This window comes from Monodelphis domestica, chromosome 1, assembly GCF_027887165.1.
Source record: "Monodelphis domestica isolate mMonDom1 chromosome 1, mMonDom1.pri, whole genome shotgun sequence".
Classification (NCBI taxonomy): Eukaryota; Metazoa; Chordata; class Mammalia; order Didelphimorphia; family Didelphidae; genus Monodelphis; species Monodelphis domestica.
Window position 1 is genome coordinate 455,019,322 of NC_077227.1, and position 26,075 is coordinate 455,045,396.

Consider the following 26,075-nt stretch of genomic DNA (forward strand, 5'->3'; position numbering starts at 1 on the left):
TAATAAGTCATGGTGGACTGGTGATCTATTCTAGTCATATACAAAGTTATGTATCATTGAAGTTTTTAAATATGGAAAAATTTGACATTTTTCTTCAAAGCATGGTCTGCACAGCTGTTCAAAAGAGATCTCTCAGAATGATAGGGCGAGTGTTCTGGTGCATGTATTTTCCCAGTTATTAACTTCAAAATTCTCCAATTTGCATACAAAAATAATTTATTTTTAAATCCTTACCATCTTATTATACACATTATACAATACTGAAATTGGTTCCAAAGTAGAAGAGTGGTAAGGGTTAGGAAATAGAGGTTAAGTGACTTGCCCAGGGTCACACAGCTAGGCAGTGTGTGGGGCAGAATGGAACCTGGAATTTCTAATCTCTAGGCCTGGCTCCTAAACCACTGAACCATCTAGCCGCTCCCCCAACGAATACACCTTTGAAGCAGCAATCAGTGAAGCAGTTTTTCTTCTGTGTTCACTCCCAAATTCCACAGCTGGTCTTATGAAAATGAGCAACTGCTATGTCAGAACACTTAAAGAAATATAGCTCAGCAACTGTTCTGGGATAGCACCTGGAAATAAGCACATGTTTTATAAGATCATGTTTTAAACAACACTGTTAAATTCTTCCATATTTTAAAATTTCAAGGATCCATGACTTCGTTAGCATGGCCAGGTTAGAACACAAACCCACCATGACTTAATAGACAGTTGTGCAACATCAGTGTAGCCCACAAATTCCTCATCCTGTGACCAACCTATTGCCTAAACCTCTCTGACTTAGCTGAAACTGTCCTCAAGGTAACACACCTACAAGTCCATCACTGAGTCTATCTTCAAATCCTTCCCAACTGAGCAAGTCCTACCAGTACTTTCACTGATCTGGAATCACCTCTCCTTTATGGGAGATTCTGGAGAAGAGCTTGCCCATCTCATTAGATTATGGTAAAAATCAAGTGACACATATAAGGAAAGTTAAAGTACTTTAAAAGAAGTTAGAAAGATGTGCAACTATAGTGTTTTCTTGTTGTTATAATAAAGAAATATTTATTAGGCATAGATAATATGCCTGGCACTGTGCAGGGTTTGGGAAAATAATTCACATTTATTTTTTTAAACCCTTATTTTTTTTAATCTTAGAATCAATGCTGTGTATTGGTTCCCAGGGAGAAGACCATTAAAAGCTAGGCAGCGGGATTTAAGAGATTTAAGGGACTTGCCCACAGTCAAACAGCAAGGATGTACCTGGGGCCAAATTTGAACCCAGGACTTCTCAATGTCTAGGCTTGGCACTCAACCCAGTGAGCCACCCAGTAGCCCCCAGTAACTTCAGTGTTTTATGGTTTCCAAAACACATTTGCCCTCAAAATCTGTGTTATAGAGGAGAGAGTTCTGGATCTGAGGGACAGAAGACCTGGGTTCTTACCCTGGTTCAGTGCTTTACTCTCTTCAAGACCTTCAGGATCACTTAATATCTATGAACCTCAGTTTCCAGAAGCTATAAAATGAGTGTCGGATGGGTTGACGTTTAAGGTCTCTTCAAGTATTATCCACATTCTACTGATTCAGAAACTGAGGTTCAGAGCAGCAAAATGAGTTCCCTAATGTCATGCAGTCGTGAAGGACTAAATCCCTGTTCTTTTCTTCTTACTGTACACCTAGGTGCCTTCCCCCCCCCCCCCCCCCCCGTTCCCCCGACCACTCTTCTCCACACACCCCCAGCCCCGCCCAAATTTACAGTCTCACCTGGAAGACGGAACGTGCCCAAAGCAAGCAACTAAACGACGCCCGTCCCTGGCTAAACCTCAAATGAGAAATGGTAATTTCGGAGGATAAAATAGTCCGGCCCATTCCAGGCTGAGAAGAAAAAATAATTCACGTGACTTCCCGGCAACTACATGGTTCTTCTTTGCAGCTATGAGCCTGCGTTGGAGCCGCGAAGTTTCATTTTTGCAGGCACTAGTTACACGTTACTACTCTCCTGGTGCACCCGCCAGCCCCGCCGACCCACGGGAGCGTAGGGCAGAGGCCGAGGTGGGGTGATGCTGAAATCGCCTGAGAGGTCCGCGGAAACCCAGAGGGGCACACACTCCGAAGGTGAGTCCTGCTTAGGGGCGACACTCATCTGCCCGGCCGGGGGTGGGATGGCTCCAGAGATTCCTCTGTCCTGGGATGCAATTTCTCTCCGGAGCGCCTAGTCTGTGGGGTTTTCTCTTGCCGCTGGGATGGAGCCCTGAGAACCCGACTGAGGGGTCGACCCAATAGCTACAGTCCTGGGGGTAAGAGATGAGGAGGAGAGGTCGGGAGTTAAGAGTCAGTCTGGGAGCCGAACTTTTCCCGAGTGAGGAATCCCTTGTCCGGAACGGAGGAGTCCCCCGAGGGCAGGAGAGAACTTACTCTGGAGAACATTTCTTAGCCAGTAGAGGGTCCGGGCTGGGGGATAGGGAGCCGACTTTTGCTGTTTTCTTGGAAAGAAGCTCGGGGTTCTGAAGTGCTCATCGTTGAGAATACTTCTGTTCTACCAAAGCTATGGGCGTCTCAGGAAGTCCAACCCATCTCGATCTGCTTCCTCTGAGGTCCAGTAAGTGTCAGGAAAGTGGAGCAGAGTTGGTACTGAATTCTTATCCTCTGCTTTTATTTTATTCGGAATTAACACCCTGGCATCTTCAAACTGGCACTGGAAAGCTCATTTCATGTTTTGGTGATCCTAAAGATGAACTGGGTGTTTTTAGTACCAGGTGGGTAAAAAGGTCAGGACAGGACTAGAACAAGCATGCTTTCAAACAAAGAGAAAAGGCCCCTCCTCTCTTCTACTGGTCTACATGGCCTTTTCCTACCATTTAAGGATGAAAAGGGATGCTTTTGAAAACACTCAGAATTGAGCTAATTTAGAATAGTAGGCTTAAAAAATGTTAGCCCTGGAAGGGATCTTTGAACACAACTGGAAGGACCTTATAAGACAGAATGTCAAGCTGGAATTGTCCCTAGCAAACAGAATCTGAGTTGGAAGGGACCACGCTGCCATCAGCCTGGTAATCTAGGGTTGGAAGTCAGGAAGACCTGAATTTTGAGGCCCCCCTCCAGATATTTATCAATTGTGTGACCCAAAGCAAGTCCTCTAACCTATTTCTTTCTTTTTTCAAAAACTCTTACTTTCTATTTTAGTAACAACTCTAAGACAGACAAACCTTAGGCAAATGGAATTAAGTGATTTATCCAGGGTCACACACCTAGGACATGTCTGAGGATGGCTTTGAACTCTCAACTCCAGGACTGGTGCTCTATCCACTACACCCCCCTTCACCTCTTTCGGCCTTAGTTTCCTCATCTGTAAAAATGGTATAATAACGATACCTATTTCATAGGGATCTTGTAAATGTCAAATAAAAATTATATAAGTAAAGCACTTAGCAAACCTTAAGTTACTTTAGCAATGTAAGCTATCTAGTTCATCAAACTCTTTACAGATAAAGGGAGTTAGGATCTTCAAGCTGAGCAGGTTGTCTTCATCCTGAGGATTCTACATCCTTGGGAGACAGTTCCTTCTGTACAGCAAGAATGAGGTTGATTTGCTATAATCACAATACATAGTGTATATACTTAAAGCTCTATAACCTTTCAAAGCTTTTTCCACACACAGTGAACTCACTGGCTTATTTGAACTTATTTGAAAGCCTCAAGCAGGGCACCTTTCATCATCCCTATTTTACAGAGGAGGAAAACCAAGGCCAAGAGACATGCAATGCTCACTTGGCTTAGTAGGAAAAGCTCAGCAAAGAATCCAGATGAGTGCTTTTCTTACTAATCTACCTGTCTTCACAGGTATTAACTGAGGCTTCTGGATAAGGAGCTATAGAATTTTGGTTTCTTTCATATTTGGATTTCGGTAAAGGAAATTCCAAGGGAAGAAGTCAGATCATTTCCCTGTCCCTATCTTGCCTGCTTCTTCCCCATTCCTAAACAGAACCCGAATGTATCTGAGAATCCCAATCCCATCTCTCTATCCAATCTTCTTGCCATTAAGTACTGTTCAAGGAAATGTCTCTGGAATGTTTGTGATTTTAGATTTATTGGAGAAGAGAAGTCAGAGCCCTAGGGGAATGACCTGGGAGGGTGGTAAGTGGGAGAATAGTTGATCATAGATGAATCATGGTCCCAGCATCTTTTCCCATTGTCGCCAGAATAAGATAGTATCGAAGGTGGGATACATATGGGCTACTGAACTATGAATAAATCCTCCAACACTCATTCAAGTGGCCACTCCCTTTACCAATACAAGTCACAACCTAGCCACTTCTTATTCTGGATTATTTTTGTCTGTGGTTTTTCATTAATTTGGAGGGAGCATATCAGTGCATAAAATGCTGGACCTGAAGTCAAGGAGACCTGAGTTCAGGTCCTACCTCAGATTCTTTCCAGTTATGCGATGCTGAGCAAGTCATTTAATCTCTGAGCTTCAGTTTCCTCAACTATGAAACAGGGATAATAATAGCACCTACTTTACAGGGTTCCAGTAAGAACCAAATGGGCTAATGTACATAATGTAGTGGTAGTCTCTCGGTGATCGAGAATGACTATTGTCTTTGTGCATTATCATTTAGGTACATAAAGTAACTTTTAAACCTTAAAGTGATAGATACATATAGCATATGTGTATATATATGTTTCTATTATTTATTATTAAAAATTAAAGAGCCATTCCATTTTCTTGAGGTCTTACTCTGCTTCTTTTTTTTTAACAATAGGTGGATATTGGTCTCACACTTATGTTGTTCATAAACAATCCTTTCTTCTACCAACTTTGAATAAACCAATCTAAACAAGGAAAATTCATATGAAATTTCTCAGCTTGCTTAAAGGCTTCTTTAGTCATTGCATTGCTGATAGTAGAAAACTTCATTATGTTCAATTGTGCCACAGTGTATCAGTCTCTGTGTATAATGTTCTCCTGGTTCTGCTCCTTTCACTCTACATCAATTCCAGAGGTCATCCCAGTTCACATGGAATTCCTCCACTTTATTATTCCTTTGAGCACAATAGTATTCCATCACTAACAGATACCACAATTTGTTCAGCCATTCCCCAATTGAAGGGCATCCCCTCATTTTCCAATTTTTTGCCACCAAAAAGCGCAGCTATGAATATTCTTGTACATGTCTTTTTCCTTATTATCTCTTTAGGGTATAAACCCAGCAGTGGTATGGCTGGATTAAAGGGCAGGTAATCTTTTAAAGTTCTTTGCGCGTAGTTCCAAATTGCCTTCCAGAATGGTTGGACCAATTCACAACTCCACCAGTAGTGTATCAGTGTCCCAATTTTGCCACATCCTCTCCATTTGTCATTTTCATTAGAGACTTTTTAAGAAGATGCTTCCATTGTAATATCTTCCACTTTCTGTTTTTTTCCTCTGGAGAGGGAGAGTCACCAGTCACTGTCTGTCACTATTCAGATCAGGTAGTGGACAAACATTTATTAACCTCTTACTACTCTTCTTCTTTATCTTCCCATCCCCTTCCTCTCTGGGCTCTTAGAGAAATGTTCCTTTGTGGGCACTGGGAAACTGAAATAAACACCAAGATGACAGTTAGGCTATTCTGTAGCTCCCAGATTAGAGGCTAGGGTAGCATCAGCTGGCACTGTAAAGCCTTCTTTGGCTCTGAATTCTAGTGCTTTCTTTGGACTTCAGTTTCCTGAACTAAAAAACTGAGATAATATGTAAAATGTATGTATCCATGTAAGATATTAGTTGTTGGGACAGTGTTTACACAGCAAACATTTATTTTTTTTAATTTAGAGTATTTTTCCAAGGTTACATGATTCAAGATTTTTACCACCCCTCTTCCCTCCCCTCTCTCGGAGCTGACAAACAATTCCATACACCAAACATTTATTAAGAATTTGTTATGTTCTCTTATAATCAGAGAGACGCAAATCAAAGCAACTCTGAGGTATCACCTCACACCAAGCAGATTGGCTAACATGACAGCAAAGGAAAGTAATGAATGCTGGAGGGGATGTGGCAAAGTTGGGACATTATTGCATTGCTGGTGGAGTTGTGAATTGATCCAACCATTCTGGAAGGCAATTTGGAACTATGCTCAAAGGGTGCTAAAAGACTGTCTACCCTTTGATCCATCCATAGCACTGCTGGGTTTGTACCCCAAAGAGATAATAAGGAAAAAGACATGTACAAGAATATTCATAGCTGCACTCTTTGTGGTGGCAAAAAATTGGAAAGTGAGGAGATGCCCTTCAATTGGGGAATGGCTGAACAAATTGTGGTATCTGTTGGTGATGGAATACTATTGTGCTCAAAGGAATAATAAAGTGGAGGAATTCCATGTGAACTGGAACAACCTCCAGGAATTGATGCAGAGTGAGAGGAGAAGAGCCAGGAGACCATTGTACACAGAGATTGACACAGTGTGGTACAATCGAATGTAATGGACTTCTCCATTAGTGGCAATGCAGTAATCCTGAACAACTTCTAGAGGGATCTATGAGAAAGAACACTATCCACATTCAGAGGAAAAACTGTGGGAGTAGAAACACAGAAGAAAAACAACTGCTTAAATACATTTGTTGAGGGGATATGGTTGGGGATGTAGACTCTAAATGAACATCCTAATGCAAACATCAACAACATGGAAATAGTTTCTGATCAAGGAAACATGTAATAACCAGTGAAATTGTGCGTCGGCTACAGGAAGGGTGGGAGTAGGGGAGGGAGGGAAATAATATGATTCTTGTAACCAAGGAACAATGTTCTAAATTGACTAAATTAATTAATTAAAAAAATAAATCTGAGTCATAAGCTCAGGTAAAAAAAAAAAAGAATTTGCTATGTGCAGAATTTTACAGTAGAGGCTAAGAATGACTTTGTTGCTGAGTCATATCTGACTCTTTATGACCCTATTTGGGGTGTTCTTCACAAAGATATTGAAGTGGTTTACCATTTCCTTCTCTGGATCATTTTACAGATGAGAAAATCAAAGCAGACATGGCTAAGCGTCTTGCTCAGGATCATACAGTTAAGAAGTTTCTGAGGCAGGATTTGAACTCAGGTGTTTCTGATTCTAGATCCCAGTGCTCTATCTAGCTGCCCTAGCTGAGAATGATACAGACTTGCAATAAGATATTGCCTCTGTTCTGAAGTAGCTTGTGATCTCAAATATAGTCATCTCAAATATTCAAATAGATCTGTGTTTAGACAAGTATAGGCACTCTTTCAAAAATGAAAACTGTAACCCACACATACATGCCTTTCCATCTTATGTAACTTTGCCTATGTCTTGTCATAGATACGCTGCAAGGGCCCCCACCAAACATTCCAGGGGACCTTCTTCAATTTCTAATGATCTTGAGAGGATATCAGTGGAACACGTGGAAGGGTCAACAGTTGTCCCTTGCTCTTGCCATGTACCCAGCCCATCTTTGTCAGTTTCTTTGATGATATCCTCTCCCCCAGTTCTCTTAACTATTCCTCATTTGCTATATGTTTCAACTTGCTCATACTCACCATACACTTCTGCATTGCCATCTTAGTAATACTAATTTCTCATTTCCCAAATACTGTAATATTTCATGATTTACAGCTTATTCATTGCAACAAATGTGGCTTTATGTGCAAAAAGCAGACAGCTATCATCAAAGATAGCTATAACATGTGAGAGTACATGATCAGTGATGACAGAGTTCCAAAACAAGGGCTGTGTGAATTCTGGGAAGAAAGATTCTTGCCATTTGGTGAGATCAGTCAGGAAAGGCTTCCGGAAGGAGATGGAATTTGAGTTGGATGTTAAAAGATGGGGAAGAATTCAGCAGATAAAGAAGGGGGAAAGGGTCTTCAAGGTTTGGAGAGTATCATTTTGTGTTCAGAGGATGGAGTAGATGACTTTGGCTGTAGCATAGAGCATGTAGAAGGAATTGATATGGGATACATCTGGAAAGGGGAGGTGGTGCCAGAGTCTTGAATACTAGGCATTTTAGACGCACTTGGCAAATGAGAATGATCATATTAGCAGAACTATCACTAGTATTCATTTGAAAAACTTTAAACTTTTCCTTGGCTGAAAAGCACAAGCATCATTATTTTTTTTAATTGGATGGAAATTCATTGCCACTATGTAAGCTTGAATGACAAAATGTGGAGAATTCTGCTAGTCACAGAATATTGGCTAGATCAGGACATTGTGTTTTCTGAGAAACCAAAGATTAACCCTATGCCTCTTTTTTTGATATAAACATAAGAAGAGTATAAATAATAGAACTGAGAACTAATTTATACATATAATTTATGCAAAGTTACATGAGATGGAAAGGAATGTATGTATGGGTTACAATCTTCATCTCTGAAAGAGTGCCTATAATTGTTTAATCATAGATCTATTTGAATATTTGAGATAACTATATTTGAGATTATGAAATATAATGGGGCAGTATTTTGAGTACTTGTTGGGAAAGACTAGAGTGTGGCAATTATTAATTTAATTGAATTTAATTAGGGGGCAGCTGGGTGGCTCAGTTGATTGAGAGCCAGGCCTGGAGATGGGAGATCCTGGGTTCGAATGTGACCTCAGACACTTCCTAGCTGTGTAACCCTGGGCAAGTCTCAACCCCCGTTGTTTAGCCCTTACCACTCTTCTGCCTTGCTATTGATTCTAAGAAGGAAGATAAAAGTTTTAAAATTTTTATTTTAATTTAACTATAAAAATTATAAAAACAAAGTTTCAAGTGTGGCAAGTCACACTTTAATAAGGCACAATGAGTGTGAGGGCAAACAGCAGAGTAAATAGAAGGACAAGCAATGAAAAGAGATACAGCTGCAGATGATGGTAGAGGGAGGAGCAGAAATTAGGATGGTGAAGGAAGGCAGCATGGGAAAGAGGATGGGTAGAGGGAGAGGCAGAGAATCTCACATAATTGTGGATGAGAGTTGAGAGCATTCTCAGTGGCATGACATGATGGAGATGGAAGAGTGATTAGAAGGCAGGAGGTTGAAATCTCACTTTCATACGGGTTTGGACAGGTGGGGGGAAGAGACCAAGTCCTAGCTGTGCCACCTTGGGGTTAGTTTATTAACATATCCAAATCATCTGATAATTATAGGTAATAGGTCAAAGTCACCATCCCAAGTTTTTTAATGTCCTGTTGGTCTAAGGTCTACTGTGGAGGTCTGAATTTTGTCTGGAATTTACCTATCATAGGACCGAAAGTTTGACAAATAGCACCTAAATGGTTCCTCTCAATTCTAGTAGGATGTGATTGATAGTTAATATATAATATAACTGTACTCACATCATTCAATTCCATCAAATATCTTGAGCCCCGGACTTGGCATTAGGAAGATTATCAGTAAGATGAGTTTAAATTTAACTTCACACCACTTACTAGCTGTGTGGTCCCAGGGCAAGTTGTTTAATCCTTCTCAGCCTCAATTTCCTCATCTATATAGTGGAAATAATAATAGAATTTATCTCTCAGTTGTTGTGAAGATAGAATGAGACAATATTTGTAAACTGTCTTATAAATAGTAGTTATCATAATAATTGTCTTAAGTCTATCTTGATAGATTGACTCCAAGATGTTTTATACATTTTTAGTTATTTTTATGGCAGGGATTTTTAACCTCTTCTTATGTCATGGAACCCTCTGGCAGTGTGATGGAGCCTGTGAACTCCTTCTCTGAATGTCTTCAAATGCACAAATAAAATAGAGGATTACAAATATTATCAAAAATTACAAAAAAAATTTAAGTTCATGGTTTCCCACATTAAGAGCCCCTGTGTTATATTTCTATGTAAAAATGTTGATTTTTAGATCTGTTTTATATCTTGCTACTTTACAAAAGGTATTTATATTTATCATGATTAGTTGGTTGATCTTGTGGTTGATTCTTTGTGGTTTTCTAACTTTAGAGTTAGTCTGTTAGCCTGCTCTACTTTTCTCCATTTTTTAACCATAAATAAATAATTATGATGTTCATGTTGTAAGCAAATCAAGATGTTTTATTTCCTTCTTTCCAATGTTTGTGCCTTTAATTTCTTTCTCTTCCCTTACTTCTATATGGAACATTTCTAGAACTATGCCAATGACAGGGCAGAGTGGGAGAAAGCTTCTAGTATTTCTCCATTAGAAATCATGCTGGGGGCAGCTGGGTGGCTCAGTGGCTTGAGAGCCAGGCCTAGAGACAGGTCCTAGGTTCAAATCTGGCCTCAGACACTTCCCAGCTGTGTGACCCTGGGCAAGTCACTTGACCCCCATTGCCTAGCCCTTACCACTCTTCTGCCTTGGAGCCAATACACAGTATTGATTCAAGATGGAAAGTAAGGGTTTAAAAAAATTTTTTTAAAGAAATCATGCTAGCTTGGAGTTTAGAAATAGATTCTTTTACTATACAAAAAAAATAGTCTTTCTATGCCTATCACAAATGGGTTGAGCACATTTTCCACATCTATTGATAAAGGCTTTAAAATTTTTACTATAATTATTTATGGGAATTGTTTTCCTAACTATACTGGCAATTTGCTTATAGCACATCATTTTTAGCCATACTGTTATAAATTTATCATTAGGATTTTATTTAATCTTGTTGTCTCAGTATTAGTCTTTATCCCATTTTGGTTTAGTCATTAGACTATATTTGTCTCATAAAACAAGTTTGGTAGTGTTTTCTTTCTGAATTTTTGAAAATAATTTGTGTAACATTGGTAATAGTTGCTCTTTTGATCTAATTAATTTGATCAAATTCACTTGTAAATCTATCTAGACTATGTTTGTTTTTTTTTTTTTGTTTTCTTGTTAGTTCCTTCATGGGTTTATTACTCAATTTCATTTAAGTGAAATTTCTCCATGTTGCAATGACCAAAATTTCTTAAGGTTTTGAGAGGAATGTGGCCATCACACTTTCTGATTTGGTGTCAAAACACCAGAAAAGATCCCCAAGGAACAAGGTGATGGCCATCAAATATGCATGATTTCATCCCCTATCTCTCTTTCATAGGGAGGTAGAGTAGTGTGATGGAAAGAGCTCTGGGTTTGATGTTAGAAGACCTGGGCTCCAGTCCTGGTTCTGACACTTATTATCAGTGTGATCTTGGGCAGTCTTTAAACCTTTCATTTCTTCATCACTAAAATGAAGGGGTTGTACTAGAATCAGTTGCTCTTAATCTCGATTATGTGAATTTGTTTTGAAAGATATTTTGGGGCTCTGGGCATATAGGTACAATGATGCAGTGTTGTGGAGCTGTGATATAGTCATAATCATTCTGGAAAAACAATTTGGAACCATGTCCAAAAAGTAATTAAACCGTGCATACCATTTGATTCAGAAATACTGTTATTAGGTCTCTACCTCAAAGAGATCAAAGGAAAGGATCTATATGTTTAAAAATATTTATAGTAGCTCTTTTTGTTGTGGCAAAGAATTGGAAACTGAAGAAATGCCTTAAATTGAAGAATGGCTAAACAAGTTATGGTATATGAATATGATGGGATATTATTGTTCTATAAGAAATGATGAGGGGGATGGTTTCAGAAAGACCTGAGAAGACTTATATGGCCTGATACAAAGTGAAATGAGCAGAACCAGGAGAATTACTGTTAACACAATAATACCGATGTAATTAACTATGAAAGACTTAATAACTCTAATCAATGCAATAACCAACACCACAGTTCCAAAGAACTCATGATGAAAAATGTTAACCACCTCTAAGATAGACATCCAATAGACTCAAGAGTGCAGATTGAAGCACATTTTTTTTCTCTTTCTTTCTCTTGCTTGTCCCCCTCCCCCAATATGGCTGCTTCAGACATTTGTTTTATATGACTACATTTATAGTGGGTTTTGTCTTTTTTGCTTTCTCAATAGGTGGAAGAGAGTTTAGGGGAGGAAGAGAACTGGGAACTAAAAAAAATAATAAAACCAAATTTTCTTTAAAAAAAAGACAAAATAAAAAAATTTTTTCCAGGCCTTGAGGCACTTGAGCTCTTGAGATCTAAGCTACAGTAGAACTAAAGTTGATCAGCTGTCCTCATTAAATTAGCACCAATATAGTGAGCCCAGGGGAGGGTGGGACCACCAGACTGGCTAAGGAGGAGTCTTCTGGATTAAGTTGGTCTGTGCCAGAGAGATAGTGAAGGACAGAAGGGCCAGGCCTGCTGTGGTTCGCAAAGAGTCAGACACAAGTTTCCCAGCCAGTGGTGGTGTGATCAGGCGAAAGGCAGCTGTTTCTTTTCCAGCCTGAGCAAGAAAGGGAAACCCAGCCTCAAATACTTACATGCATGTTTCCTTTATAATCCAATGTATTTTATCCATTTTAAACAAGTATTGTTCTGAAAAGGAGTCCAGAGGCTTCACCAGACACACCAAAAGGGACTATGACACAAAAATGGTTAGGAATTCCTCAAGGATTCTAAAGACTAAGATCTTTTTTAGCTCTTAATCTATGATTCCATGATCCCCTTTGTGAAAATTGCTAAAATGATCATGATTACTTAGGACTCATTTAGCACTTTTAATTTTTCCAAGGCCTTACACATGCCTTAGTTTCTTTTATTTCTACAACACTTCTGTGGAGTAGTAGAATGAAAAATATGTTCTCCATTTAACAGATGAGCAAACTGAGGCTCAAAAGGTGATCTGCTCAGGGTGATATCAAATTTATGGCAGATTTGGGAAAATATCTCCTAATGCTCATGTTTTGTTTTTTTTTATTCAGAAGAGAATTCATTCTTGGCTCCATTGAAAATTCATTGTTAGGGTGGCACAGTGGCACAGTGGATAGAGAGCCAGGTCTGGAGTTGGGAGGGCCTATATTTAAATCTGGCCTCAGATACTTCTTAGCTGGGTGACCCTGGGCAAGTCACTTAATCCCATTTGTCTAGCTCTCACCCTTCTGTTTTATAGCTGTTACTAAGACAAAAAGGAAGAGTTAAAAAAAAAGGAAAAGGAAAATTCATTGTTAGTAAATACTCAATCTCAAAATGTCAGAGATGGAAGGAACTATAAAATACATCAGCACAACCTCCTTCATTTAAAAATTTTTTTCTTGAAAATGTATACAGTAATGGACTTCTCTACTAGCAGCAATGCAATGATCCAGAACAATTCAGAGTGACTTATAAGAAAGAACACTATCCACATTTAGAGAAAGAACTGTGGGAGCAGAAACACAGAAGAAAAACATGATCTATCACATGGTTCCATGGGGATATGATTGGAGATGTAGACTCTAAATGATCACCCTAGTGCAAACATCAATAATGTGGAAATAGGTCTTGATCAATGACAAAATGTAAAACCCAGTGGAATTGGGTATAAACTACAGGAGGGGGTTGGGGGCAGGGGAGGGAAAGAACATGAATCATGGAAACATGGAAAACTATTCTAAATTAATTAATTAAATAAAAATTTCAATAAGTAAATAATAAAAAAGAAAATATATACAGTAAATAAAAAGTATACACAGTAAGCATCAATAAAAACATTCAAATACAGTTTTTTGAATGACTATAAGTAAAAACTATAATTCTTTGATTTGTAATTTAAAAAAAATCCTTACCTTCTGAACCCTGGTCCTCCCAACTCCAGACCTGGCACTCTATCCACTGGATCACCTAACTACCTCCATAATTTGTTTTTAAAGGAATATATAACTTGAACAAAATAATTGCAAAAAATTCTATTTGTTTCCGGGTCCTTTTCTTATCTCTTTTATTTCTACATAGTTTTTTTTATGATTTTGTTGCTCTTTTTTTTTTTAATATTGCTATGGTCAGTTTCAGTCTTGCTGTTTATAGACTATGCTTTCCTCACTCTGTATGACTCCATCCCTATATTTCTTTATAGTTTTCAAATTTGTTTTTTCTTGTGGTAAAAACAGAATTCTATTGGTTTAATGTCCCACCATATGTTTGGTCATTCCAAAAAGGTTGGATATGTGCTCATTCCTCTTATTTTCTGATGAGGAAATAAAGACTTCTCTAGGAAGGGGAGCTCATTCATCATAGTCATAGAAATATCCATTCCGAGGCAGAAGATAGGGTATTCACTGAGCCACCTCGCTGCTTCTAGATCTCTCCTCTCTCTGTCTGACTTAATTATAAACTTCCTGGCCTCTCCCAACTCTCAGGAACAAGGACGGAAAGTGTCTAGTCTTGGTTATTGTAGGAAGGGAAAATTTGGAAAGTTTTAAGGCCCATTGATTTGACCAACAGTCTTTGTGGGATGAGAAACAGGGCACATGTTTCAGAATGATGTGGCTGACACTTTCTTCTCACCCTGGGAAGTGAATTCCCAGAGTGTTCCTCCATAGTTCTAGGCTTAGAGGACACTGATCCAACCTTTAAGATTCTTCAAAAGTGACCTAATTAACTTGGAGGATAGCCAAGGTTTAAGAACATACCAACCTCTCAGTATTTGAGTAGGTCTCACTGATGACCCCTGACCATACCAAAATATTGATTCCTCCTATCCCATACTTTCTGCTAATAAACAAGGGGATTTCCAGCACTTTTACTTTCAGTTTGGCTGAAAGTATCCTCAAGCAAGCCAACAGGGCTTGGGCTGAGAAAAAAGGAGGAGGTATGGGCAGTCAGAATCATTGGAGGACACTTGGCAGGCTGGATGGTTAAAGACCAGGTTCCTTTTATTCTTAGTTCTAAATCGCCATTTGGAGATCTTGGTGGTGTGCCGTCTGACAGTGAGTACCCACTATATCAAGGTGAGAAAGATCTATGGAAGCCAGCTATGCCTATTTCTTTCTGGGAAGTGAAATGGAGGAAGGGGGACAGTTGGCATTGGGTTGTAAAGTTAACAAGTAGAAAAGGCCTCTTAAGTTTCTCTGAAGCTATTTTGGGGTCCTGAAGAAGCCATAAAAAATTCTCCTTCAGTCATGGTTGGCAGGGACAGGACTACTCTGGGCTCTGATCCCCAGGTTTACCCGCTGAAACTCCACTCAGCCTCATTTATTGGCACATTGACTTCAGCTTCCCTTCTATCTTCTGTCTTTCACCGAAATATTTTATCTGAAATTTTCCAAGGTGAATTTCCATACTTGGAGAGCTATAGCAAAGTAATTGAATAAGCTCTCATTCTTAGAATTTTTTATTTCTGTCATAAGGTCTGGGGATCACCGAAGAAGGGGCAGTATTATAATACCAGAGGAAAAAGCTTCCTAATGGAAATTCGGAACACAAGCCGCCATTATTTACTATATTACACAATTGTGGGAGGGTGGGGTGCTTTTGGTGACCAATGGGAATTGTTTTATTGGCTGCTTGCCCAGGGCTGGCCACTTCCTGTGTGCCATCTGACAGCTTTGGGAAGTCAAGGACATACCTTCAAGGACTACTGAGAGAGTTGTGATTAGAATGAGAGAGCTGTTGGTTTCCTCAAGAGATTAAATTCAGCCAGAAAAATGGCCCTAGAGGAGAGTTCAGGTGAAATTCCAGAGTTCTGGCAAAGATGCCACTAGCATGAAGAAAGCTGATCTCTTTGAAAATTACATATTGAATTTACAAATGCCTAAAAAGAAAAGGGGGAGGGGCACTCCCAGTTTCTGGATGAGGGTTGGGGAGGGCAAGGAATGTATTGAATGCAGGGGAGCAAGCCTCCAACTGCTGAAGAGTCACTCAGAGACTCCTAGAGCAGGTTTAACTTTTTGGCTATGGCAGCTGCCTAGATAGTTTATGATACATCAGAAGCAGTTTAAATTTTGTAGTTTATCTGGATTGTACCTTAAGCCAATTACAAAAATGACAAATAGTGTAGCACTTCCACAATTGAAGCAACCTGGAAACTCTATTTCTAATTGGGAAGTGATGAAAAGATTGAAAGGGATGGTACAAAGTCATCAATTTTCCACTCTTCAAATGTCTAAAAGCACTATTTAATCCATTTTGAGGGAGAATTTGAAAATAAGAGTTTGGTTAAATCTTTTCTTTCATGCCTTGATGGCAAAACAATAAAACTTATTGGTTTCTCTGATATTTTAAAAGTTCAGGCTACTAAGTTTAAAATAGATTTTCCAACTTGGCATAACTGGGACTCTTTCCTGATGCAAAAGATAATGAATGAGACTAACAAGAGAGGAACCGGATACAATTCATTTGGAAGGATAACTTGTAAATAGTTTGCACTGAAGGAATCTGGTGAAAACTGAAGGAAGACCAGATGAAGTTCTCATTAAAGTATTTTATTTTTCTTTTGAAATTTTTATTTAATTGGGCATTTTGGAATATTTATTTTTTGGTTACAAGAATCATGTTCTTTTCCTCCCCACCCCCCACCGCTTCCCATAGCCAAGTGCAATTCCACTGGGTTTTGGGATTTATGTGTGTCCTTGATCAAAACCTATTTCCATATTATTGATGTTTGCACTAGGGTGATCGCTTACAGTTCTACATCCACAATCATATCCCCATTGACCCATATGATCAAGCAGTTGTTTTTCTTCTGTGTTTCTACTCCCACAGTTCTTCCTTTGGATGTGGATAGTGCTCTTTCCCATAAGTTGCTCAGAATTGTCCTGCATCATTGCATTGCCGCTAGAATAGAAGTCCATTACATTCGATTGTACCACAGTGTATCAATCTCTGTGTACAGTGTTTTCCTGGTTCTGCTTCTCTCACTCTGCATCACTTCCTGGAGGTTGTTCCAGTCTCCATGGAATTCCTCCACTTTATTATTCCTTTGGGCACAATAGTATTCCATCACCAACATATAACACAATTTGTTCAGCCATTCCCCAATTGAAGGGCATCTCCTCACTTTCCAATTTTTTGCCACCACAAAGAGCACAGCTATGAATATTCTTGTACAAGTCTTTTTCCTTATTATCTCTTTGGGGTACAAACCCAGCAGTGCTATGAATGGATCAAAGGGCAGGCATTCTTTTCACCCTTTGAGCATAGTTCTAAATTGCCTTCCAGAATGGTTGGATCAGTTCACAACCCCACCAGCAATGCATTAATGACCCAACTTTGCCACATCCCCTCCAGCATTCATTACTTTTCTTTGCTGTCATGTTAGCCAATCTGCTAGTTGTGAGATAGTACCCCAAAGTTGCTTTGATTTGCATTTCTCTGATTATAAGAGATTTAGAACACTTTTTCATGTGCTTATTGATGGTTTTGATTTCTTTATCTGAAAATTGCCTGTTTGTGTCCTTTGCCCATTTATCAATTGAAGAATGGCTTGCTTCTTTGTACAATTGATTTAGCTCTTTATAAATTTGAGTAATTAGACCTCTGTCAGAAGTTTTTATTATGAAGATTTTTTCCCAATTTGTTGCTTCCCTTCTTATTTTGGTTGCATTGGTTTTGTTTGTACAAAACCTTTTTAATTTAATGTAATCAAAATTATTTATTTTATAACTTGTAATTTTTTCTAATGCTTGCTTGGTTTTAAAATCTTTCCTTTCCCAAAGATCTTACATGTATACTCTTCTGTCGTCACCTAATTTACTTATAGTTTCCTTCTTTATATTCAAGTAATTCATCCATTCTGAATTTATCTTGGTGTAGGGTGTGAGATGTTGATCCAAACCCAGTCTCTCCCATACTCTCTTCCAATTTTTCCAGCAGTTTTTGTCAAATAGTGGGGTTTTGTCCCAAAAGCTGGGATTTGTCTTGCCATTTACCCCGTCTATTTCATTGATCCTCCTTTCTGTCTCTTAGCCAGTACCATATTGTTTTGATGATCACTGCTTTATAGTATAGTTTTAAATCTTGTACTGATAGGCCACCTTCCTTCACATTTTTTTTCATTATTTCCCTGGATATTCTTGATCTTTTGTTCTTCCAAACGAACTTTGTTATGGTTTTTTTATAATTCAGTAAAAAAATTTCTTGGCAGTTAGATGGGTATGGCAATAAACAAATAAATAAATTTGGGTAAGATTGTCATTATGTTAGCTCATCCTACCCATGAGCAATTAATGTTTTTCCAATTATTTAGATCTAGTTTTAATTGTGTGGAGAGAGTTTTGTAGTTGTGTTCATAAAGTTCCTGTGTTTGTCTTCACAGATAGATTCCTAAGTATTTTATGTTGTCTAGGGTGATTTTTTCCCCTTTTAAATGTTATTTTATTTGGTCATTTTCAAACATCATTCACTAAAAACAAAGATAATTTTCTTTTCCTCCCCCAACCCCACCCCTCCCATTGGCGATGTGTGATTCCTCTGGCTATCATATGTGTCCTCGATCTGAACTCATTTCCATGTTATTGGTTTTTGCATTAGGGTGTTCATTTAGAGTCTTTCCTCAATCATATCCCCTCAATCCTTGAAGTCAAGCTGTTGCCTTTCCTCAGTGTTTTTACTCCCACTGTTTGTCCTCTGCTTGTGGGTAGTGTTTTTTTCTCCTTGATCCCTGCAGGTTGTTCAGGGACATTGCATTGACACTAATGGAAAAGTCCTTTATGTTTGATTGTACCACAGTGTATCAGTCTCTGTGTACAATGTTCTCCTGGCTCTGCTCCTTTCACTCTGCATCACTTCCTGGAGGTTGTTCCAGTATCCATGGAATTCCTCCACTTTATTATTCCTTTGGGCACAATAGTATTCCGTCACCAACATATACCACAATTTGTTCAGCTATTCCCCAATTGAAGGGCATCTCCTCATTTTCCAATTATTTTGCCACCACAAAGAATGCAGCTATGAATATTCTTGTACATGTCTTTTTCCTTATTATCTCTTTGGGGTACAAACCCAGCAGTGCTATGGCTGGATCAAAGGGCAGACAGTCTTTTATCGCCCTTTGGGCATAGTTCCAAATTGCCCTCCTGAATGGTTGGATCAATTCACTACTCCACCAGCAATGAATTAATGTCCCAACTTTGCCACATCCCCTCCAACATTCATTACTTTCCTTTGCTGTCATATTAGCCAATCTGCTTGGTGTGAGGTGATACCTCAGAGTTGTTTTGATTTGCATCTCTCTGATTATAAGAGATTTAGAAGACTTTTTCATGTGCTTATTAATAGTTTTGATTTCTTTAGCTGAAAACTGCCTATTCATGTCCCTTGCCTATTTATCAACTGGCTTGATTTTTTGTACAATTGATTTAGCTCTTTATAAATTTGAGTAATTAGACCTTTGTCAGAGTTTTATTATGAAGTTTCCCAATTTGTTGCTTCCCTTCTAATTTTAGTTACATTGGTTTTGTTTGTACAAAACCTTTTTAATTTGATGTAATCAAAATTATTTATTTTACATTTTGTGACTCTTTCTATGTCTTGCTTGGTTTTTCTTTCCCTTTCCCTTCCCAAAGGTCTGACATGTATACTATTCTGTGTTCACCTAATTTACTTATAGTTTCCTTCTTTATGTTCAAGTCATTCACCCATTCTGAGTTTATCTTGGTGTAGAGTGTGAGGTGTTGATCCAAACCTAATCTCTCCCACACTGTCTTCCAGTTTTCCCAGCACTTTTTGCCAAATAGTGAATTTTTGTCCCAAAAGCTGGAGTCTTTGGGTTTGTCATAGACTGTCTTGCTGAAGTCACTTACCCCAAGTCTATTCCACTGATCCTCCTTTCTGTCTCTTAGCCAGTACCACATTGTTTTGATGACCACTGCTTTATAATATAGTTTGAGATCTGTGACTGCAAGGCCACCTTCCTTTGTATTTTTTTTTCATTATTTCCCTGGATATCCTTGATCCTTTGTTCTTCCAAATGAACTTGTTATGATTTTTTCTAATTCAATAAAATTTTTTTTTGGAAATTTAGTGGGTATGGCACTAAATAGATAGATAAGTTTGGGTAGGATGGTCATTTTTATTAAATTAGCTCATCCTACCCATGAGCAGTTAATGTTTTTCCAATTGCTCAAGTCTAGTTTTAGTTGTGTGGAGAGTGTTTTGTAGTTGTGTTCATACAGTTCCTGTGTTTGTCTCAGGAGATAGATTCCTAAGTATTTTATTTTGTCTAAGGTGATTTTGAATGGGATTTCTCTTTCTAATTCTTGCTGCTAATATGTGTTAGAAATATATAGAGATGCTAATGACTTGTGGATTTATTTTGTATCCTGCAACTTTGCTAAAGTTGTTGATTATTTCCACTAGCTTTTTAAGTTGATTCTCTAGGATTCTTTAAGTAGACCATCGTATCATCTGCAAAGAGTAATAGTTTAGTCTCTTCATTGCCTATTTTAATACCTTTAATTTCTTTTTCATCTCTAATTGCTACTGCTAGTTTTTCTAGTACAATATTAAATAATAGAGGTGATAATGGGCATCCTTGCTTCTAGTTTATCCCCATTGCAAATGATGTTTGCTGGTGGTTCTAGATATACACTGTTTATTATTTTTAGGAAAGGCCCTTCTATTCCTATACTTTTTAGTGTTTTCAATAGGAATGGGTGTTGTTTTGTCAAAAGCTTTTTCTGCATCTACTGAGCTAATTATATGATTTTTTTGTTGGTTTGCTTGTTGATGTGGTCAATTATGTGGATGGTTTTCCTAATATTGAACCATCCTTGCATTCCTGGCATAAATCCCATCTGATCATAATGAATAACTCTCATGATCACTTTCTGGAGTCTTTTTGCTAGTATTCTATTTAAGATTTTTGCATCTATGTTCATTAAGGAGATTGGCCTATAGTTTTCTTTCTCCATTTTTGACCTACCAGGCTTTGGAATCAGTACCATATTTGTGTCATAAAAGGAATTTGGTAGAACTCCTTCTTTGCTTATTATGCCAAATAGTTTGTATAATATTGGGATTAGTTGTTTTTTGAATGTTTGATGAAATTCACTTGTGAATCCATCAGGCTCTGGGGATTTTTTCTTAGGGAGTTCTTTGATGGCTTCTTCAATTTCTTTTTCTGATATGGGGATATTTAGGTAATCTATTTCTTCCTCTGTTAGTCTAGGCAATTTATATTTTTGTAAGTATTCATCCATATCACCTAGATTGTCATATTTGTTGCCATAAAATTGGGCAAAACAGTTTTTAATGATTGCCATAATTTCCTCTTCATTAGAGGTGAGATTTCCCTTTTCCTCTTTGATACTGTTAATTTGATTTTTTCTTTCCTTTTTTTATTAGATTGACCAGTACTTTGTCGATTTTATTTATTGTTTTTTTTCAAAATATCAGCTTCTAAAGGACAATACTCCTTTCACTTTTGATTTTATTAATTTCTCCTTTAATTTTTAGGATCTCTCATTGGAAGATTTTTAATTTGTTCACTTTCAAGTTTTTTGATTTGCATGTCCAATTCATTGACCTCTTTCCTCCCTTCATTAGGGTATTTTAGACATTTGGAGAAATACAGAAGGTGGACATTCCAATGTTAAACCTACTTAAAGAGAAGAAATGACTGGCAGAAATTTTCATACTTTTAGTTTGGTGGACATTTGAATTTTGAAGCTTGTGTTCACTATAGAGAATATGTTGACTCCATCAAAGCTATGATTGCCTTGCATGGTATGAAACTAATGTAGATGGCAGCCTGCAATATAAAGGTTTTTCTTGATTCAACTAAACACCTTAGGGAGGCCTCTATTAAAAAAAAAAACATCAGCTTGAAAGACAGAAACTTCCAAGAACTTGAACAAAGAGAAGAACAAAAACATAAAGACAAAGAAGCTGAAGAAAAAGGCAAAAAGGAGAGGAAAAAACCAGAAAGATGGAGAGGAATTGGAAATAGAAAGAAAACAAGAAAAGCTTCACAAGAGAGAAGAAAACAAAAAGATTGTGAAGTTGTTGAAATCAGAACAAATAGAAAAGATGCAAGCAGAAGAGCAGAAAAAGTTATAAAAGAAGATAAAATTGGAGGAGAGGAAATTATTAATGGCTCAAAGAAATTTTCAATGAGATTAATTGTGGAACTACTAAGTAGAGTAAAGGCAGTAAAATTACTAGAGCAGGAACAGAAAGTAGAAAAAATGCCTTTGACAACTTGAAGAGAGAAGATAACTTCAGGAAGCTGAATTCAGACAGGTGGAGGAGGAAAAAGAGTGAGCTCTCAGACTCCAGAGAAAAAAGAAAGAGCTAAGGGAGTGGCTATTAAATATTTTGTTGAGCAAGAAAATTGATGAGATACAGCAGAACAAGGAAGAAGCAGTGGCGTCTCATACTGCCCTACTACAACCTGTTTTAAATATTATACAGTCAGTGTCTTCAAGCTCTGTTACCTCTACCTCCTTACATTCCCTTATGGGTCAACCAACTCAGCTCTGTCAAAGAGAAATGCTTTCAAATCAGGAAATTAATTTTAATTCCAAAACTGTGAATGGCAACTTAAGTGAAGAAGCTCAGTGCAAAGAAAGCAAGAAACTTAACTAGCAAGAAAACAAATGAAAGCTGGACAGCAAAACAGTGCTCAGATGTGCTCTCTTGTCTTCCTGCCAATAACTAACAACAAAAGGGTACATCTAACTGTAACCAGAATGTGTAAAAAAAAAAAACAGTCATCTTTTGAACAAGACAAATGTAATAGAGAAATGAGTAAGGAGAAATGTGGGCTCAGTAGAGACAAGTACTGAGGAGAGGCATAAAAGGGATAGGAGCAAGCATAGAAGGGACACAAATAAAGAAGATGAAAGACAAAGGAAAAAGAACCTTCATAGAAGGCACTCTTACTAGAACTAGAAGGCTTCTAGTCCTCATTGGAGAAGTGTAATGCTGCAGTCAGGGTCCAGCCTCATTCATTACTCTAGGGTTCCTGACAGGAGGTGAACGATCAGCAAAAATAAATAAAATAAAGTAAATAACAAACGGAAGACAGCTTAATCATTACAGCCATGGGACTGCTTTGCATCTAACAGCTGCTCCACCATCCTGATGTCTGGTCTTTATTTTTATACCCATATTCTTAGCATGCAGATACACAAAATCAAAGAGAGATAATTGGAAAAGTGATACATTAATGTTTAACAAATCACTTGATTAACATTCTATATTTTTGTATTGTGATTTAAGACAGAATAAAGGTTACACAAAAGATAAATTATTTCATCACAGGCAGCTTAATTTTCTCACTACCCTGTGAGAAGTTTTGAGCTTACAAACAATCAAGGAAAATTACGTATTGCTTTTTTTTAATTTAATTTTATTTTTTTTAAACAATATCTTATTTGGTCATTTCAAAACATTATTCATTGGAGACAAAGATCATTTTCTTTTCCTCCCCTCCCCCCCATAGCTGACACACGATTCCACTGGGTTTCACATGTGTTCTTGATTCAAACCCATTTCCATGTTGTTGGTATTTGCATTAGAGTGTTCATTTAGAGTCTCTCCTCAGACATGTCCCCTTAACCCCTGTAGTCAAGCAGTTGCTTTTCCTCGGTGTTTTTACTCCCACAGTTTGTCCTCTGCTTGTGGATAGTGTTTTTTCTCCTAGATCCCTGCAGATTGTTCAGGGATATTGCATTGACACTAATGGAGAAGTCCATTACTTTCGATTGTACAACAGTGTATCAATCTCTGTGTACAGTGTTTTCCTGGTTCTGCTTCTCTCACTCTGCATCACTTCCTGGAGGTTGTTCCAGTCTCCATGGAATTCCTCCACTTTATTATTCCTTTGGGCACAATAGTATTCCATCACCAACATATAACACAATTTGTTCAGCTATTCTCCAATTGAAGGGCATCCCCTAATTTTTCAATTTTTGGCCACCACAAAGAGTGCAGCTATGAATATTCTTGTACAGGTCTTTTTCCTTATTATCTCTTTGGGGTACAAACCCAGCAGTGCTATGGCTGGATCAAAGGGCAGACAGTCTTTTATCGCCCTTTGGGCATAGTTCCAAATTGCCCTCCAGTATGGTTGGATCAATTCACAACCCCACCAGCACTGAATTAATGTCCCTACTTTACCACATCCCCTCCAGCATTCATTACTTTCTTTTGCTGTCATGTTAGCCAATCTGCTAGTTGTGAGATAGTACCCCAAAGTTGCTTTGATTTGCATCTCTCTAATTATAAGAGATTTAGAGCACTTTTTCATGTGCTTATTAATAGTTTTGATTTCTTTATCTGAAAACTGCCTATTCATGTCCCTTGTCCATTTATCAACTGGAGAATGGCTTGATTTTTTTGTACAATTGATTTAGCTCTTTGTAAATTTGAGTAATTAAACCTTTGTCAGAGGTTTTTATGAAGATTGTTTCCCAATTTGTTGCTTCCCTTCTGATTTTAGATTTTTTTTTGGTTGTACAAAAGCTTTTTAATTTTATGTCGTCAAAATTATTGTTTTACATTTTGTGACTCTTTCTAAGTCTTGCTTGGTTTTAAAGTCTTTCCCTTCCCAAAGGTCTGACATGTATACTATTCTGTGTACATGTTGCTTTTAATAAAATGGAATAATTAATCAACAGTTCTTAGAAGACAATTCAACAATCATACCATTGAGACTGAGGGTACTGGGAACACAATTCAAATTTAGACTGGTCATTTCTCAGGGTTCTTTATTAGGGAGTTCCTGAGTCACTGAGGCATACTGAAGCTTGATGTACTTGTACTTATCACTTGGGCCTCTATGATTGATTTGTGTACTGACTTCATGAGAATGGGCTTCTGTGAGTGGGGAAGTTCTGGCCTTGGCCTTAGCTGCAGTTTTGCTGGGAATTATGTACCTAAATAAAAGTTAACCCATGATAGTCTTTTTGGGATTGGATTTGAGGGTCTAGTCTTTTGGTGATGTTTTGGGGAATAAGGGTACATGTGTTTTGCTCTTGCATTATTTCTTTTGAGACTAGGGAGAATAATGATCATGTCAATTCATAGGTAAGGGGCATTGATGAAAGAGGTCATGTAAAGGGGGTTGGGTGAGCAATCACATCTTGCCAAGGACCACTCTGTGGTCTCCCCAGCTACCATGTGTGATTCTGTCAAGGCATCATGGTCTGATGGCTCCCAGCAGTATAAGCCCTGATAGATCTAGGTACCAGAGTGTTCTACAGCAAATGCAAATATGCTGAAGGAATGGAAGCAGGGATAGAAGAAGAGTGGGTAGGAAGTACTGTGGAAGAGGAAGATTCTTGAGCAAATCCAGAAGTAGTTGGAGCAGGTGGTAAAAGACTTTGCCTTAAGACCCATTACAGGATAGACCAGGACCAGCAAGGGGTTCTGAACTTTCTGACTTCTTGACCACCTTAAGAAAACTGAGTCTCTGCTTAGTGAATGTAAAGTGAACTCCTTTATGAAAGGAAACACAATTGTATTGGAAATTTATTTTCTTTTTTTAAGATTGAATAATTATTTGTGCTTCATTTTCAACTGTGTTGGTAATTTGCTTTTCATTAGCTTTCCTTTTTCTTTTTAAATATTTTGATCTGATTGCTTTAATGTCACCAATCTTTTTTTAATCAAGAGAATTGTATAGACTGACAGTATAAGATTTCCAGACCTACCACAGAAATGTATGCAGAATTCTTGACTAAATATTCTTCATGTATTCAATGAAGTCAACATGTACTGCAGAATAAAGGGCAAATTTAAGTGAACTTGAGATAAGTTGCCAAATGTTAAGTGTTATGAACAACCACAAAAATGTGTAGGACAATTAAAAGAAAAAACTTGCTAGTTTGATTTTATTTTGTATTTAACTGATTCAAAAACATGGAGATGGTAGTGGAAAGTCATGGGAACAAAATGATCATAGCATAGTAAGCCGTATATGAAATGTAGATTCCTTTAAAATTGAGAATGCAAATGCACTATATTTTTTTTAATATATTTTATTTGATCATTTCCAAGCATTATTCGTTAAAGACATAGATCATTTTCTTTTCCTCCCCCCCCCACCCCCCATAGCCGACGCGTAAGTCCACTGGGCATTAGATGTTTTCTTGATTTGAACCCATTGCTTTGTTGATAGTATTTGCATTAGAGTGTTCATTTAGAGTCTATCCTCTGTCATGTCCCCTCAACCTCTGTATTCAGGCAGTTGCTTTTTCTCGGTGTTTCCACTCCCATAGTTTATCCTTTGCTTATGAATGGTGTTTTTTTCTCCTGGATCCCTGCAAGTTGTTCAGGGACATTACACCACTACTAATGGAGAAGTCCATTACATTCAATTATACCACAGTGTATTAGTCTCTGTGTACAATGTT

The 26,075-nt window shown here is 37.9% G+C and overlaps 1 protein-coding gene and 1 pseudogene across 2 annotated transcripts in view; both read left to right on the plus strand.

Moving 5' to 3' along the window:
• The first annotated feature begins 1,962 nt into the window (after positions 1 to 1,962).
• Positions 1,963 to 26,075, plus strand: part of NLRC5 (NLR family CARD domain containing 5) — a 112,853-nt gene continuing 88,740 nt past the window's right edge. The window contains exon 1 of one of the 2 annotated variants that reach the window (XM_056812335.1): positions 1,963 to 2,097. The gene's annotated coding sequence lies outside the window, so the exon portion shown is untranslated. Of the gene's footprint in view, positions 2,098 to 13,851; positions 14,727 to 26,075 lie in introns of those variants that run through there. The other variant, XM_056812336.1, reaches the window with a different exon arrangement.
• Positions 15,672 to 25,486, plus strand: LOC100620035 (A-kinase anchor protein 17A-like; annotated as a pseudogene).